The following is an 18,706-nucleotide window of genomic DNA, read 5'->3' as shown; positions in this document are numbered from 1 at the left end:
TATGTGACTTAATCTTGTCCTAAGACAAATAACTTTACTTTTGTGCATGCAGAGGGTTTGGGGTCTGAGTGTAGTAGTTATTTTAGGTGCACTGCCCATATCCCCGGGGCTCTGACTTCACTACATGCCTGCTAACCTCCAGTTGCAGATATTTACATATGGTTGCAACCTAAAGACTCTCTAAAGCCATTTAAGTTGACTCCAACCTCAGGTACATCAGTCTTGATATTCTTCCTATAAACAATAACCAGTAGTATTTGGTGTACAAGGGTCTAATCTTCCTGGCCATTTAGGTGGTACAACTTTGAGCTCTGTGTTGCCCAATGTCTCCCATCAGGTTTAAGCTCCAGTTGTCCAAAATGGCAATTGATTTTATAGTAAATTCCTTATTGATCTCTTTATCTGGCCTGTTCTGCTTTCCTCATTTTCCTACTGACATACCTGCACGCATCAGATAAATCCTTTGGACTTGAATCTTTTTCTCAAGGCCTGTTTCTCAGAGAACCCATCTTAGAGAGAATGTAAACCTGAAGCTAACTGAAAACAATATATGCATTCTACAGTGAGAAAGCTAACCTGGAAAGAATCCATCTGGGGGTAAAATCTGAGTGCGGTGAGCTGAGTCCTGGTTACAATGTTTAAACCTCTCTCTTAGGTACTGACATTTTCTGTTAGACCTTCAGTTATGTGAGCCAAAATATCCCCTTTTTGGTTTTAAATGAATTTCAGTTAGGTTTTTTTTATTTTGCCTCTGAAAGAATTCTGAATAATATATTAATATAATATAATATAATAAAATAAAATAATATATTAATATAATATAATATAATATAATATAATAAAATAATATAATATAATAATATTATATATTATATATTATTATTTAATAATATTATATAATATATTATTATATTATATTATATTAATATATTATATTATATTATATTATATTATATTATATTATATTATATTAATATATTACTCAGAATTCTTTATATTATCTATCTATCTATCTATCTATCTATCTAAAAAACCTAAGCAACCACCAGGGGGCAAACGCTCAACACAGGAACGAAAACCACAAGCATGGAAACGTGGAACAGACTGATGAATCTCAGAGGGAAGGGGGGAGAAAGAAGGGGGAACGAGTTTAATCAAAGATCTTATATGCATACTAGAGGCCCAGTGAATGGATTCATGCACCAGTGGGGTCCCTTGGCCTGGCCTGCGGGGATCAGGCTGAAACCGGCTCTCCGACATCCCCTGAGGGGTCCCGGATTTCGAGAGGATGCAGGCCAGGCCAAGAGGCCCTACCAGTGCATGAATCCATGCACCGGGCCTCTAGTCCTATATAATAAAAGGGTAATATGCAAATCTACCGAACTGTGGATCGACTGGTCGCTATGATGCACACTGACCACCAGGGGGCATATGCTCAATGCAGAAGCTTCCCCCTGGTGGTCAGTGTGCTCCCACAAGGGGAGCGCCACTCAGCCAGAAGCTGGCTAACTGCTGGCAAGCACAGTGGTGGTGGCAGGAGCCTCTCCCACCTCCACCTTGATGGCAGTCGGATATCTCCCGAGGGCTTCTGGACTGCGAGAGTGCGCAGGGCAGGCTGAAGGATGCCACCCTCCCCGCCCCCCCCCCCCCCCCCAGGGCACAAATCTTGTGCACTGGGCCTCTAGTATAATATAATAGTGTGGACTTACACACACACACACACACAATAGTCTTAAATAAGCAAAACTGTTTATGAAACCAATTGATAGCACCCAGACAAATCCTTAGTCATCTCTGACAAGGAGAAAATAAAGGTCCTTATAAGGCTTAGGAACTAAGCTCCAGTGGTTTAAATAATGTCTTTCAAGGTTTGTAACTAATTGAGATTGAGATAAAATCACAACATAATTGCTTAAGACTGGTAGACACAGCACGGCGACCACCTTGAAGAAATTCTTAAAAAGTAAACTCTTTGTTTGACAATCAAGCTATTTGCCCAGTTGATCAATCCATTGTCCTCTGAGAACTATTTACCTAGATGAACAAACTGTTTGTTCAGATAAGACAATATACAGGAATATCCTGAAGCAAACAGTAGAGTTATTTATTGGTTTAAAATCTTCCTGGAATAAATAGTTGAATGTTATTGACACAGGTGTTCTTCATTCTTAATCCTGATACTTAAGCTGTGTGATAGAGGTGGCCCTAATGCTTATGAATAGAATTTATTTTTTATGGGGAAAGAGTCCAGGTCTATGACATGGAAGGAATTCTGGGAATAGAGAAAGAACAATAACATAAAGATAATAAAGAATGGACAAATATTATGAACAATGCTGAAGTAGACTGAATAAAAATTAGCTAGGGAGGGGAATTTTGGTGATGGATAGAGAACCAAGAACAAGAACTTTGTCCTCTCAGTGCTGAGGTGCCTTTAAAGATTCTAAAATACCTCACTCTTGAGAAATATTTATTTGGCGCTTATTTTTTTCTGGGAAATCTTAGTTTTTTAGTGGTCACACAATATAATATACCATCAACTGAGGAATTTTGTTGCTTACAATAAATCTGTCTTGTATTTTAATATCTAGCCCTATGCTTTAAATATTGATTGGAAAATATGAGTTAAAATATTATCTGCAATGAATGATAGCAGGAGAGTGAGACTGTGGGTGTCTTGGCTTCTGTCTCTGCATATATTACAGGGACCAGAGAAAGGGCATTATTTTATTTCTTCATTATAGAACTGAGGAAGGAATAGGCCAGAGCTTGACTTAACATTTGTCAAGAAACACTGCTAAGATTTATGACAAAGAGCTTTTTTAGTCACCAATATATATTTTCCTGATTCTGAGAAAGCTCAGCAAGAACACAATAGCAATCTAATATTAGACTAACCATGAGCTTCACATTTAGACCAATCTAGATTCATATCCTGACTCAACACTTGCTAGAAAGATGACTTCGGGCAAGTTATTTAGCACCATTGTCCCTCAGTTACCTTATGCAAATTTTGGAAAGAGACAATACTACCTCACCAGTGTGATGTGAACATCAAATGAAAGGAAAATTAAAGATTAAGAGAGTTTGACCCAGAATTGGGAAACCTTAAACACTTTCATTTTGTGCTTTTTCCCTGAAATAGGCTTCTATGAAAATATGCACGGCAATGGGAAAGTAAAAGTTGGCCAATTTGTAATGGAAACAAAGGCTGACTTCTAAGCCTCCCAAGCTCTGGGTTCCATGCTCATGTGTTTGTGTCACTTAAAAATCTGCTCTCAGACTCTTCTTCTTAACATCACAAGGAAAGTTCAAATTCAGGTTGACTTCTCTCAGGGAGATCTGCCCTTTAACCAGCTCTTTTATACAAAAAAGGAATCGTTTTGATTACACATTTGAGCATTGGGTAGAAGCAGACCTCTAGGGAATCACTCCATGGATGTAATTCCTGCACTATGAGCAAGTGTGAGGAGTGTGGGCGCTAAAATGGAGGGGACAGGCAGTGAGCTAGGAGTTAGGAGACACAGGCCCTGCCACTCTCTGTAGACATTTAACCATGTGTCACAACTTCCTGACATCTCAATTTCTTTATCTGTCAATGGGAGACTTTCCAAGTCTATCATGAGGATTACATGAGACAAGGCTGACAATTACTTTAAGAGTTGTATAATGATACATGACTGTAAATTTCATTAATTTTTCATACTACTTCCCTCGAAGAGATGTAAAATAAAAGCAAGTAAGATACGAGGCAGCAGCAGTCAGGCTAGGGACTGATCTCAGAGGTTATTGTGGAGTCCTTCTACCATGGGCAGTCTGCCACTGAAGATTAGCAATGGTGTCACGGAAAAGCTTCCTGGAAGTTTGTAAGTGCTCAATGCATGAGATTGCAGCAATAGAAAAACACGGAGAAAGAAAGAAGTCCTCAAAAACAAACAAACAAACCAAAACACACATGCACAGAAGCCCTCTAGACATTTTGCTCACATATTCTGCACAATGAGAAAGGCAAATTTGAAAATTTACTCTCAATTTGGGTTTCTTAGGGAAGATATTTTATCATTAAACAAGTGTTTATTGAGCACCTACTGTGTGCCAGGATGCTAGCTATCCTTTATGGAGAGCCATCTATACGCCAGGGGTCATATAATACCCAAATGCATTTAACATATTTAAATAATTAAATAACAATGTGTAAGGTTGGCCTTGATATACCCTTCTTGATATATCAGGAAACAGGCTCAGAGAGGTGAAGTAACTGACTTAACATAGACAATAGGTGGCTTTTGTCGGAAGTGAGAGGCTGGGCCTGCAAACACAGTGCTCTACTGACACTCAGTTAAGTGTGGAAGTCTTTACTCTTCTTCAGTCGATTTAATTAAATTCCACAAAGTTCTCTAAAATAAACGCAGGATGAAATTTACTTCACTTCAGTTTTTAAAATGAACTAGCTTCATCCAGCAATTTATGAACCGGTTTGGAAATGAAAATGGGATAAACAGACAATTGAAAATTCTCATCCAGAAAGTTTATGGGCATTTTTTACATTAAACCCTGAACAATAGGAATTTAAACATTCTGCATCATATCCAAAAAATGTTGGCATCAGACATCAGCTGTTCAGAATATTTTCATCGTGTTTTAGGACAGAGAATCTTTATCTGGTTTTTTTTTTGCAGCTCAGCCTATACTACTGAAGTATAATATATATATATATATCACTCAATGGACACAGACACTGGGGTGGTGGGGGCTTGCCCAGAATGGGAATGGCTGGGGGGTGGAGGGGTCAATCGGGAAAAAGGAGATGTATGTAGACAAAAAAAATATCCCTGATGCTATTCCAAGTTTATATGGGATGGAATGCCTGAAAATACCAAAGAGTTGTTGAAAGTGTGAAAGTGAAATGAAAAGAAATAAAAATAAGTAAATGATTGACAGAAAGAGGATCTCTCTGTTCAAAATGCTCTCATCAATAATATTGATGCACTTAGATGTTGAAATGGAAAACCTGTAAGCTAAAAATACTCAAGTCCAGAAACTGCCAGTTGGGATATCATCAAAAGATATTAACGTATGTGCAGTTACACATAGGAAAACAAACCTACCAGTCACTTCAAAATATGAGTAACTATGGATCTTAAATTTGGTTCTTTAAAATTATTCTCCAAAATGAGTATTATGGGGGAAAAGAGTTTGCATCTTGGACCAAAATGCAGTTTTGGAGGCCAACAAATGTTTCCCATGGATACCAACATATCACACAGGCAGGTAGCCATACCCTAACCTGGCTTTCCATTTATCTGACAAGATTTCTGTCACAGCGGAGGATCTGAGATGGTGCAGAAGTGTTTGTATCCCAGCAGCAGGCAGAAGCAGGGGTTGTCTGGCAAAGCTGTAAACACATGTATTCTGTTGTGCAGCTGAGAGATAGCTGCCTCAAGGAGTATGTCATGGGAAATTCTAAAGTTGATGAGGCCAGACTCTGTTCTGCATGGGTCCACAGCACATAAGTCCTGGAATGAATATGGCTGGCTGCCATTAGTCATCCATTAGAGATCCATTATAATTGAAGCTGAGCTTTTTTAATTGTACTGCAGGTGAAGACGTACACATGAAGGGGTTTATGCATCATAGCCATAATGCATATCAAGTTGTCACATCAGGATGGCAGTTTTTACTAGCATGTAACTACAAGCACTAGAAACCATTTTTCATCTATCAAGTTATCTAGGTTGTAGGCAACAAAGCTGATGTACCATTCTAGAGAATAATTTAGAAACACATATGAAAGGCTTAAAATGTCCATATGCTTTCTCCAGGCAATTTTAATCCTAGGAATTAATTTTAAAAAGGATGAGTTCAAAGATTGACCTAAAAATTTGTTGTTCATGACAACATTAATCATAAGAGTAAAAATTAGAACCAACTTCATTAGTCACTGGGAAATGTGTGCCGCGCCAGCATGGCCAAAGGGTGAACCTAAGGAGGGGTGGTGAAGGATTGAAGAAAAGACAGACAAGAGAGTACAGCTGGGGGTTGGTGGATCTCCTGTGCCTGGGTGAGGACACAAAAGACGCAGCCTGCAAGCCGATGCTTTATTTTATAGTCTGATTAAAACAAGGGTAGATAACATGTATACAAGTGTTCTTGTTTTGGCAATACTTGCTGCACCTCCCACAGCCCATTAGCTACTTAGGAAGGAATTAGGGAGGGCTACAAGGTCAGGCTTAATTATGCTAGGAGAGCTCTGCCCTCCAGGCTGGGACTTGTTTGTGGCCCTGCCACAGCTTAGCCCAAGGCTTGACCCTAGAGCCCCTCCCTACAGAAATGCAAGTCAGTACCACCAGGAGAGAGCACTGCACACCCACTTGGATGCTGACAGCCCTTGCTGAAACAGGGTATCAACATTGGAAACTAGCTTGCATTGCCGCCATGATAATCAGTGGAAACTGGGACTGCTCCCTGCCTGGTTGTTGCCAGCAGGAATGCTCTCTTGTCAGTATCTGCAGATGAGCCATGCTGACTGAGTGAGTGCATCCGATTAACTGAGGTTAGGTTACTTCCCTACAAACTTGCTGCCACAGAATCTAGAAAAAGACAAAGTGCCTCCAGCCTAATAATCAGAGACAAGTTCAGCTTTTCACCAAGGCTTGAAAGGCAAGGAATTTTCAAATGTAGAAAAATGTACGTATACTGGACACTCAGAAAATGAAGAATGTCCACCCTGGTATGATATGGATGTGGCTACTCACATGTAAAAGAAGCTGTGAAAACCACTACATATATGTTCATTAAAAATGGTTATAATACCAAAATCTTATTTGTTGGGGCATTGTTTTTTTTCTTCTTCTACTAATCAGTATTCTGTAAATAATTTAAGCAATGAAATTATATTTTAATAGTAAAACCACTTTAATTGTGTTTTAAAGAACTGATTACTAAAGTAATCTTCAATCATTGCTTTGTTTTCTTATAACTTTTAATTGTTCCACCTGGTTGGTAGGAATACCCTATTTGAATACTACAGACATTCCTCCAATAGTTCGTTTTCATTTTAATTAAATTCCTAATATCATTCATAACACTGAAAATAATTATTTTTAATTGTTGATACTGTTACAGATGTCCCCCATTTTCCCTCCCTTTGTCCCCTCTCTACCCAGCTCCCACCTCCATCCCTGGCCTTCACCATATTATTGCTGGTAAGGGGCTGTGTCTATATGCATATATGTTCTTTGAAAATGATTATCTTTTATCTATGGATTTGTGAAAGCTTCACATAGTATCATATCTGTCTTTCCTGGTTCAAACATATACTCATAAATCTTCCATGGACAGTGTAGTCTATTTCTAATGAAACGCTTCAGCTTAGAATAAGAAGCATTCAACTGAGGCACTTTCAAAGTCTTCCTTCATTCAAATTGCTGAGGAAGCTTTAAGTACCTTGCTGCCCAAATGACTTAGTGAAATTAATGATCCAAAATAAAAGTTAAAACCTCCATAGTTCTTTCAGGAAACAAAATCAGAGCAAGAAAAGCTGGGAGAAAGCATGCCAGGAGGTCTCACTATCAAGTCAGGGTTACCAGTGCTTTTCTAAGTAGCCAATAAATCAACATAATTTCAAATTCCCAGGGTTCATTGAAAAGAGCAATTACGTTAGTCAAAATAATAAGGTTGAGGCTGGGATCTGAATCACATGCCAAGTGTGATGGGAATGTATATATTGAGGATCCAGGGCAACAGTATAAATTTTTTTTCAAATGAGATGTGGTTTTGTGATAAGGTTAAAAGCTTAGGCAGTGCAGTTTAACAAAGATGGGCTCATATCTGGATGCTTAATAGTTGTATGACCTTGGCGACTTACAGACAGAAACCATTACATGAAAATAGGATGCATTAAACCAATTAGACTATTTGCCCATACCAGAAGATAAATGCCTTGTATATATCTATAACTTTACTCCACAGGAAAATAGTACCATGAATTCACATAACTTAACAAACAATTAACTTTTTAGAGGCTCCTTTCTCTGAGTTATTCATCAACTAATTAATTCAGCAAATATTTACTGAGCACTTACCATGTGCCTGGTAGAGATGTGTGTGTGTGTGTGTGTGTGTGTGTGTGTGTGTGTGTGTGTCAGCAGAATGAGGACTAGTGTGGAAGAGAATGCACATAAAGATGCTTGTTTTCAAGTAGCTCCTATTATTGAAGGGAAGTGGAGAGCAGCTCAAAAGATGCTCATGAAAATATACACACACATACTACTACTTACTGACCAAGGTATAAGGTGTAGTACCATTATGATTAAGGGTTTGAGTAGTCCAGAAGAAAGTCTGATTCAATCTCTGAATTTATTTGACAAATTTAAACTTGTAGTGCATATGTTAGCTATGTGGTCATTAAGGTCCTTCCTAACCTGAAGATTATAAAGTGATGTGACTTAATATATCAGTCATGTCAATAAAGTGAATAAGCAAAGGCTATCTTGTAAGTTATCTTCAATGTGGCTAGGAATGGAAGACCCAACTCTAATCTGTATATAAGACAAACACCTAAAATTAATTCAGAAAGGCTAAGAAACAAAAGGATGGACACATACATACTAGGCAAATAGAAACAAAATAGGCATTGCTCTGATGATTTCCCAGTAAAATTTACATTAAAAAATATCAAATTCAATTAAGGTCACTTTAGTAATGTTAAAAGTTATAATTCAGAATGATTATATAATATAACCATCTGCACAAAAATGACAGCAATTGTCTTTTTAAAGCAAAAACTACAGGATATCCAAGGATTTAGAGAAAAAATATAATACACAGTTTCTTTTATATAAAACTAAATATGGCATAAGTCATTGGACAACTCAATTCAATGTATAAATTATTATAGTCTTTCTAGGATAGAACCCTCAGGATTGTGTTAACAAAAATGGCTCTTTTCATTCAATTGTTATTAAACTGTTTTAAAAAGTGTAATGCAGCCAGCCACTATTACATTTTATTGATTTACATTTTAATTACACATTGCATGACTGTTGCCTCCTGAATGTGCCCTGACCAGGGTCCGGGCTGGGGAGGAGCCTCCAACCAAGGTACGTGCCCTTGACCGGAATCCAACCCAGTACCCTTCGGTCCACAGGCCGACACTCTACCCACTGAGAAAAACTGGCTAGGACTAGTTGTTTTCTTTTATTAATAAGTTTGTTGTCACACTCTTTATGTGATACTCCTAGATGAGTTAGCAAAGTGAGTGGTAAGAATATACCCAGAAGCTACTGTTACACTGGGATGATTTGTAATAACAATGCTCAGACATTAGTGGGAGCCATATAAATACATCATACTGAATCCCAAGTAAATAGGTCCCCAATTCAACTTGCACTTCACTGTATTCAAAAATTGCTCATAGCCCCTCCATGCCTCCAAACTTAAGAGGAAGTATAACTGAGGGGAAGTTAGAGTGGAAAGAGTCAGTAGTTTATTTTATTTTAAAAATTATATGAAAATTGATGACCTCTGTGAACATATCTCTCAGAGGCTCCGCAGGGCCTAGGGAGAGTCAAGTGAGAGGCCCTGATGTTAAGCTTCATGAGCTTAATAGTAAATCCACTTCTGGGGAGAAGAATGAAAGCCAGGGCAGATATGAAATACTCATGGACTGCTGACCTTTGAACCTTGAGACCAGTGCAGCTCCCTCAGATGCTAAGTGCTGTTCTATACTCATCACAATTCAGCTTCACTGTATTTTTTTTCATTTCATGATGAGCAATTGTGTATTTGAATGGCAGCCAAATGAGAGGAGACCATAACCTTTAGCAAATACATCTACCCACATTCATAGCCTGTAATGATGCAAAAACATCAGTCCATGATCTATTTCCCATTTTTGTGTGATTATCTCTAGAGTTTGTAAAATTCTTTGTACTTTTTCCAGTTTAATTTTATCTAGATTCCATTACACATTGATTTAGTTGAACAAAATCCATTACATAAAAAGGCTTGGTGATTATTGCTTTTATAAACCCAATTTTAACCTATTTTATTCAGTTCAGTGACTTCCCAAATGTACTGAATGAAATGAATTAAGTTTTCTCTTCTTACTTTCACCTTGCCTCAAGTTAAAATAAAAAGTAAGATGGTGTTGAAAAAGTAATTGACTCTGTGGTAGGTAAAATTCTAAAATGACCTGCAACATTCCTGCCCTCTATGTACATGCAATAGGTAATCCCCTCTACTTGGATGTAGGCAGGACTTGTGAATATGATGGGATATCAGTACCTAACTAGGCTAGGTTATATGGCAAAGGTGAAGTGATTTTGTAGATGCATTGAAGGCCTATAAACTTTTAATATTAATCAGAGAGATTATACTTGGTTGTCCTGAACTAATCAAATAAGTCCTTTAAAGGATGACTTAGAGGTCAGAGATAGAGGAAGTCAAAATGTTTGCAACCATCAAAGACCCCTGCCAGCCTTGGAGAAGTGAACTTCTATGTTATAAAGAAAGCCACATTTTATTTTATTTTTTAAATATACTTTATTGATTTTTCACAGAGAGGAAGGGAGATGGATAGAGAGTTAGAAACATCAATGAGAGAGGAACATCAATCAGCTGCCTCCTGCACACCTCCTACTGGGGATATGCCCGCAACCAAGGTACATGCCCTTGACCGGAATCGAACCTGGGACCTTTCAGTCCGCAGGCCAGCGCCCTATCCACTGAGCCAAACAGGTTAGGGCAAAAGCCACATTTTAGAGAATAGTTATCTTGTCTAGAAGCCAAAGACCTCAGTCCTACAACCACCAGGAAATAAATTCTGGCAACAACCATTGAATTCATAAGAGAATTCCCAAATCCAGGCACTATCACAACCCCAGACAACAACTCAATTTTGGCATGATGAGACCCTAAGCAGAAGTTCTGTCCTGAAACTCCTAACCCACAGAAACTGTGAGATAATAAAGTTTTATAATTATTCACTTTGAGGCAATAGAAAACCGATACAATCTATTTTAACCTAAAAGATAACAAAGTAAGCCAATAAACTAGTAAATTAAATATCATAAAAATAATGACTATACATTACCCATGATTTATTAAAAAAGTATCTATGTGGGCTTCAATATCTTCCCACCTGTGAAATGACAATATGAGGAAGAATATTATTCCTTAGCAGTAGCTTTTAGTCTTTTGGCTTTTATGAACCAATAAAAATTTCAAAAAATTATTTTTGAGGCCAATTTATAATTTTCAACTATTTTAATAAGAAAGTACATAACTCTCTATTATTAAACTTAGTAAGAAAAATAAAGAATGTTGTAACCTAAGGTGATGGTCAATTTTATGTGTCAACTTGGCTAGGCAATAGTACCAAGATACTTGTTCAAGGTGTTGCTGTAGAAGTACCTTATCAATGTGATTAAGATCCATAATCACTTAATTTTAAGTAAGAGAAATTATCCTAGATAATTTAGGTGGTACTGAATCAATCAGTGGAAAGGCCTGAAGAGCAGATTTGAGTTTCCCTGAGTAATTTAAGAAATTTTCACCTATGGATAGCAACTTCAGCTCCTCCAGAACACTCTAGCCTACCCTTCCTGACAGCCTACCCGATAGATCTCAGACTTTCCTTGACAGTCCCCATAAATCTGCAAACCAGTATTTTACAATAAATCTTTTAATACATACCTCCTACTGACTATGCTTATCTGGTCAAATCCTGACACACAAATAGAAAATAATAAAACTATAATAAATATAAAGTTAGGATGACCTCCTACACCACAATTATTTTTATTCATTTCTTCATGAATTGACATTGAGATGGGGTTAGCCTCAGCCTTCAATGATTTCATAACACTGCCTGTGTTTTATTTTTATCATTTCACGCATCCATAAGCATCAGAATAAAAATCAAACAAAACCATCCAATATCTTCAACTTTGCCTAACAAGCAAATAGATAAACTGGGTAAGAAAATTTATATGGATACCCAAGATTTTACATTATAGGGACAAGAAAGAGGGAGGATAAAGGAGGAAAGAAAGAAGAAAGTTATTATCCCACTGCCTGATTCTTCCATCTTCTAAATTGATCTTATCAACACTTGAAAGACTGCATCAAGTATATATTCCATTTTGTGAGTCATCTTACTAATAAAAGCCTAGTGGTCCTCACGCCGTCACACAGTGATGGCCTCATGCAGTCACAAGATGGCTGTGCACACAGTGGAGGTGGGGACCAGTGGCTGGTCCGCACAGCTTGGCTTCTGCTGGGGTTCCCGTGGCCCCGCATGTGCCGTGGGGGCAGGGCCACCCGCTCCAGCCTACCTCTTTGGGGCAATCACACTGAGAGAGGGCACAGATCAGGCTGGGGGACCGAGTGCATGAATTTAGTGCACCGGGCCTCTAGTAGTCATATAAAACTTTACTCCTAGTTTAAACATAGAAGAGCAAGATTCAAAATGATTGGAATGATCATTTTGTAAGCCAAAGCTTAGCAGAATCGCTATTAGAATTGTAATAAGCAATACCATTCTCCATTTTCAAGAAGTATCTGGTTTTCTGATTGCTTAAATTACTACACACATTACTTTCAAAAGCTGGGGTTGACTTTTGCAGAATCTGCATCTCAAAAATAGTGTTATTCAGAGGAAGTACTGTGTGTTCTTAACAATTACATTAGTTCTCAGCAAGTACTTTATAAGAGTACATAGGAGAGGAACACCGTGTTTAAAAGCATAGCATTTTCTTGATGCCTCTATATTCCTAGAACACTTTTGTTGAAGACATGACAAGTTAGATTTTCTGGTCCGTACTTTGGCAATAGTTTTAGGGCTACATGGCAGCTCTTATAATGAGGTAAAATCCTTCAGGCCATGAAAATTTGGTTCTGTTCAAGTAATGTTTATTGATCATCTTACTCTCCAGAAAGGTAACTTTTATTTATTTGTTTTTATTTGTTTCTTTTTTACTTTCTCCTGATGCTAGGGAGAAAGAGAGAGGAAAATCCTGAGGGGATTGACTTTAAATTTGAATTGACTATTGACTCAGAATTTAGCCTCAAGATAGGATTCAGTTGTGTTCTACACAAATGAAGAGAGTTGCTGTTCTGTACATAGTGTCCTTGCAATATCACACCCATTACACCTCAGTGTACTCAGTGTACTGTCTTCATAGTAAAGTACAACACTTGATGAGCTATTGTGAGGCTCCAATTCAATTATGGAGAACTTATTTTAACAACAAGGATGGACCCTGCTTGATGCTGTCATGGGAGGGCAGGCTGCCCGGGTTTGAGCTATTCTGGCCAGATGAGGGTCAGAATCACATAGCAGCACTTTGAACTATTTGATGCCTGGGTAACATTCAGGGATTTTGATGAATTGTGTTGGCTTTAAGAAAGAATATACCTACCAAGGCAGGCTCCTGGTGGCTAACTGGGCTCAAATTTAAAAGCTGAGCCTAGCCAGGCTGGTGTGGATCAATGGTTGAGCATTGACCTGTGAACCAGGAGGTCATGGTTTGATTGCCTGCTGGTCAGGGCACATGCCTGGGTTGTGGGATCCATCCCCAGTGTGGGGCATGCAGGAGGCAGCCAATCAGTGATTCTCTTTCATCACTGATGTTTCAGAGAGGTAACTTTTAAACAATGAATTGCAAATAAGGATAATGGGTTCAAAAATATGAGACTTAGAAGTTGTGAATTCCTGGAATTTCTGGAGTAACAACAACATCAGCAACAAATCCAGGTTAATGTTTATTCGTTGTATTATTTTTATACATCTAAAGTCAAAAGAAACTACAGGAGAATTTATCAAGCTTTATTCAAAATTGTTCTTCTTGATCAAGTTTAACATAGTTCATAGAAATCCTGTCCCATCAAATTCCAGCAAAGGGAGAGGTTTTAATGTGTGTACTTTCCAGAATCATATTCTTTATTATATTTGTGGAGAAAAGTGCCTTCAGACATTTATCATCATCTTGGATTTCTGACAACTACACCAATCTGAATTTGTGGAACTACTGAAAACTTACAAATGAAATGGATTATTTAAAATGTTTATATAGATTCCTATCCAGCCCATAAGAAATCCAAGAAGGCTATAAAAAATTAGCAAATATTCCCTAAAACAATTAGCTGGACTAATGGAAGATTCAAAAGGAAATCTCTAAGCAGATATCCTCCCATCAAAAACAACTAAAGAACATGGAAAAAATATATGAAGTAACAAACTGAGGACATTGGACAATAGCTCAGGAATGCTTGAGAGAAAGTTAGCTCAAACAGAGAGCATGATATTTTCATTTACTTGTGCAAAGATTATAGTTTAGGTGTCCACATAGTCAGGCAGCCAGAACGTGCAAGATTGGATAACATAGGAGATAATTGTGTGCCTAAATCTGCATGGCAATGCTTTCAAAGTTTTGGCCAAATATTAAACTGTGTATTCATAGAGTGAAACACTGCATGGCATGGCAGCGAATGGTTACTGGGCGGGAATGAACTGAACAGACTGTGGACTACTACTGCAATCAGCCAGAGTGGAGAGACCTAATTTACTCCCACAGCATTATTCAGTTGGTATTCTAGCAAAGTCACACCTTAGTAATAGTGCTATACTAGCATTAGAATAAAGGGTATTCTAGATCAATCCTAACAAATATTCAAACCAAGTCTCAACAGTATAAAGCTAATTTTCCACTAAATTAACAGGTTGCCAGAGTAAAACTCAACCTTCTCTCAATGAAGAAACTAAAATCCCCTCTTTCAACAATTTGGTACTCATGTTCATTATAAAATTAAAAATTACCACATATGCTGAAAACAGAAAAATGTGAGCAATAAGCAGGAGAATAAACAGTCAACAGAAGGAGTACAGTTAAAACACAGCTATTAGAATGAGCAGATAAGGGTGTTAAAATATCTTATATTACTTATTTGTAATATATATATATATATGCATATATATATATTCCATATATATATTCCATATATATATTATATATATTACTTATAGAGTACTTATATATTATGCACTTATATAATACTTACACTTACATACAGGAACATATATTATTACTTAAATACATTCATAACAAAGAAATGGGAAAATCTCAGTTGAGAAATAAAAAAGAAACAAATGGAAATTTCAGAACTGAGACTTAAATGAAAAATCCACTGAGTGAGCATTTTAGGAGATTGGATGTTGCAAAAGAGATCAATGAATGTGAATATATGTCAATGAAAACCATCCAAATTATAGCACAGAAAATAAAAAGCTGCTGTAAAAACTGCATGCTATGAACTTCATCTCTCAAGGACTGACAGCTGAGCAGGCCTATAAGGGAACCCAACTCTCGGCTTCAGGTGAGCAGCTGTCTTTCCACTGTGGCCAGAGTGGTTCCCTCCCTATCTCTATTACAGTAGTTCATGATTCTAGGGCTGAAGTGACCAGGTACTCATATATTCTATAATGACAGCTTCTCCTAAACTTAATTGAACCCATCAGAGTGGTAGCTGTGGTGGAAGTTGGCCATGAGCTGGGTGGTCTCTATGTCAGATGCTCGCTGTATGACAATAGGTATGTCTGTGGCCTCTTGATACCCTCACAGTCCGAGCTGCCATCACAAGCACTCCCTGCACATCTCCTCTCATCAGACTGCACTCAGTATGAACAATCAAGATTTCAGAGTAGTGGTCATTAGAGTCTGAGTCATAGGCAGGGGGCAAAAGAATTGATAATAAGTACATATGGAGGAAAAAAAATAGATATTAAAAACCTTAATTCCATCAGGTAGTATCTTGGCCTAAGGGGAAGATTATTTTTTTTATTTTAACATGTTTGTATTGATTTTAGAGAGAAAGGAAGGGAGAGGGAGAGACAGAGAGCGAAACTTCGATGTGAGAGAGGAACATTGATCAGCTGCCTCCCGCATGCAGACTGACAGGGGGTGAAGCCCACAACCTGGGCATGTGCCCTGACCAGGAATTGAACTAGTGACCTTTCCATGCACCGGATGACACTCAACCAATGGAGCCACACCAGCCAGGGTGGGAAGATTACTTTTAAAGTACTTAACATGTTGATCTCCAGATATGGCTTCAAATTATAAAATATGTACTGGTAATTGGTATCAATAAGCACAGAAAAGCTAAATGCAAAGCCAGGGTCATGGCCAAGGAATGACATGGCTAAAGATCAAGCCAGAGGGAGTGAAAATTGAGAAAACAGACTCTATGTCACATGAAGTCCTGAGAAGAAATCCAGAGTTAGAGTGTATTTTCTTAGAATCACACACAAGACAGTGGCAAATGACATTCAGAGTTTACTAGTAGGTAGGAAAGTTGAGGTGAGCTTTCTGAATTCTAACTCAAGGACAAATTTCAGCACAAGTGTTAACCAAGTCGAGCTAAAGATCTAGGCCATAAAGAGCTGAAAAATCTAAGTGTATGGACAAAGATCTAGGTTGAGGCTCTCTTTGGATATGAGTAGGAACAAGGAGTAGAGTTTTGGATACAACAGTGACTTTTTAAAAAAATAAATATTTTTTTATTGATTTCAGAGAGGAAGGGAGAGGGAGAGATAGAAACATCGCTGATGAGAGAGAATCATTGATTGGCTGCCTCCTGCACATCCCCTATTGGGAGATTGAGCCTGCAACCCAGGCATGTGCCCTTGACCAGAATCAAACCCAGGACCCTTCAGTCCACAGGTCAACGCTTTATCCATTGAGCCAAACTAGTTAGGGCAAAAGTGACTTTTAAACATTCCTTTTTTAAAACAATAAAACTTTTTTATTTAAATGAAATCTCAGTGTAAGGAAGAGATGAAGGTTCTGATTGAAATGAAGGCCATATTCCAGGAGACACATGAGCTCTGTCCTCTCAGCTTCCACTGTACTTTTTGTAGGTGAATTTCAATCATTCCCACAGAAACCTAGTACTCCAAGGAACACAGCTTTGAAATGAACTGGCCCAGGACACTCAGGTTCCATCTCAGAATCTGGAAGACGCATAGAGCTAAAGTCAACACCCTTAGTGTGGCAGAGAGCAGGGGTTTGGAGTTTAATAGACATAGTTTTAAATACAGTTCTCAAGGCGAGAGTTGTGCCTTTGGGGTAGAGGCTGCTCTCTGGGCTGCAGGTTTCTGCACTTTTGCTCATGGTAGAAGGTCCAGAGAAGTACTTTTAAGTGCTTTCCTAAATATAAAATGAGGCCTTCATCAAATTTCTCCCAACTGCTTTTTCCAATGTTATTTCTTTCTGCTTCCTAACACTTGGGACTGATATTTAGTGGGTACAATTTGGCAGAACTGTCTCAATTGTTTCAGGTTGGCACTCATACTGATCGAATGTACCTGTGTCATATTGATTTGAATATTTTGAGCATCATTCCAGCCAATGGGGGATTAATGAATATCAAATGCTGAGTACAGATGCTATGTCAGGCATGTGCTAATATGACGTACTCATGAACTCAAATTATCGTTGCATTTACCTTCTAAAGGAAATACAGGTATTAACACCATTTTATAGATGTGGAAACTCTATCAGCGGTTCTCAACCTGTGGGTCGCGACCTCTTTGGGGGTCGAACGACCCTTTCACAGGGGTCGCCTAAGACCATCCTGAATATCAGATATTTACATTACAATTCATAAAAGTAGCAAAATTACAGTTATGAAGTAGAAACAAAAATAATTTTATGGTTGGGGGTCACAACATGAGGAACTGTATTTAAAGGGCCAGAAGGTTGAGAACCACTAATTAGAATTCAGGGGTCCTCAAACTTTTTAAAAGGGGGCCAGTTCACTATCCCTCAGACCGTTGGAGGGCCAGACTATAGTTTAAAAAAAAACTATGAACAAATTCCTATGCACAGTGCACATATCTTATTTTGAAGTAAAAAAACAAAACAGGAATAAATACAATATTTGTATTTGCATGTGGCCCGCGGGCCGTAGTTTGAGGACCCCTGGATTAGATCCTTCCCCGAAGTCTTTTTTTTAAATATATTTTATTGATTTTTTACAGAGAGGAAGGGAGAGGGATACAGAGTTAGAAACATCGATGAGAGAGAAACATTGATCAGCTGCCTCCTGCACACCTCCTACTGGGGATGTGCCCGCAACCAAGGTACATGCCCTTGACTGGATTCAAACCTGGGACCCTTCAGTCCGCAGTCCAATGCTCTATCCACTGAGCCAAACCAGTTAGGGCATTCCCCAAAGTCTTAAAGCTAAGAAGTGACAGTGCGAGAATTTAAACCCACATCTCTCTTATTCAAAATTATTTGATCTTTTCACTAAACCATATTCTCTCTCTCAGCATAGATATGCCATAATGAAGAAGTCTGAAACAAATTGAAATAAGATGGCCTATTATATAGTATTCAAGAAAAGTGACTGCTAAATGCATCTACTAATGCTGAATTTCAAAAGCTTTTAAAGTTGGTATTCAAGAAAGTTGGGAAAAGATAAGCACAAACTGATTGTACAAGCATGATCAGATTTTTTTTGTATTAATTCAAATAGGCTTAAGATACACAGTGTCAAATCCTTAACAAGAGCAATAAGAAAAGGGTCTTGTTGATTTAACTAGCTTTTGCAACATTAAGTGGGATGGAGATACAGACCTTATCTAAAATGGCTAGGGAGTCTAAAAAAGATCTATTACTAGTTTTAAATATAGGCTTAG

The sequence above is a fragment of the Myotis lucifugus genome, unplaced genomic scaffold, assembly GCF_000147115.1.
Source record: "Myotis lucifugus unplaced genomic scaffold, Myoluc2.0 scaffold_143, whole genome shotgun sequence".
Taxonomy (NCBI): Eukaryota; Metazoa; Chordata; class Mammalia; order Chiroptera; family Vespertilionidae; genus Myotis; species Myotis lucifugus.
Note: the sequence above shows the minus strand (reverse complement) of the source record.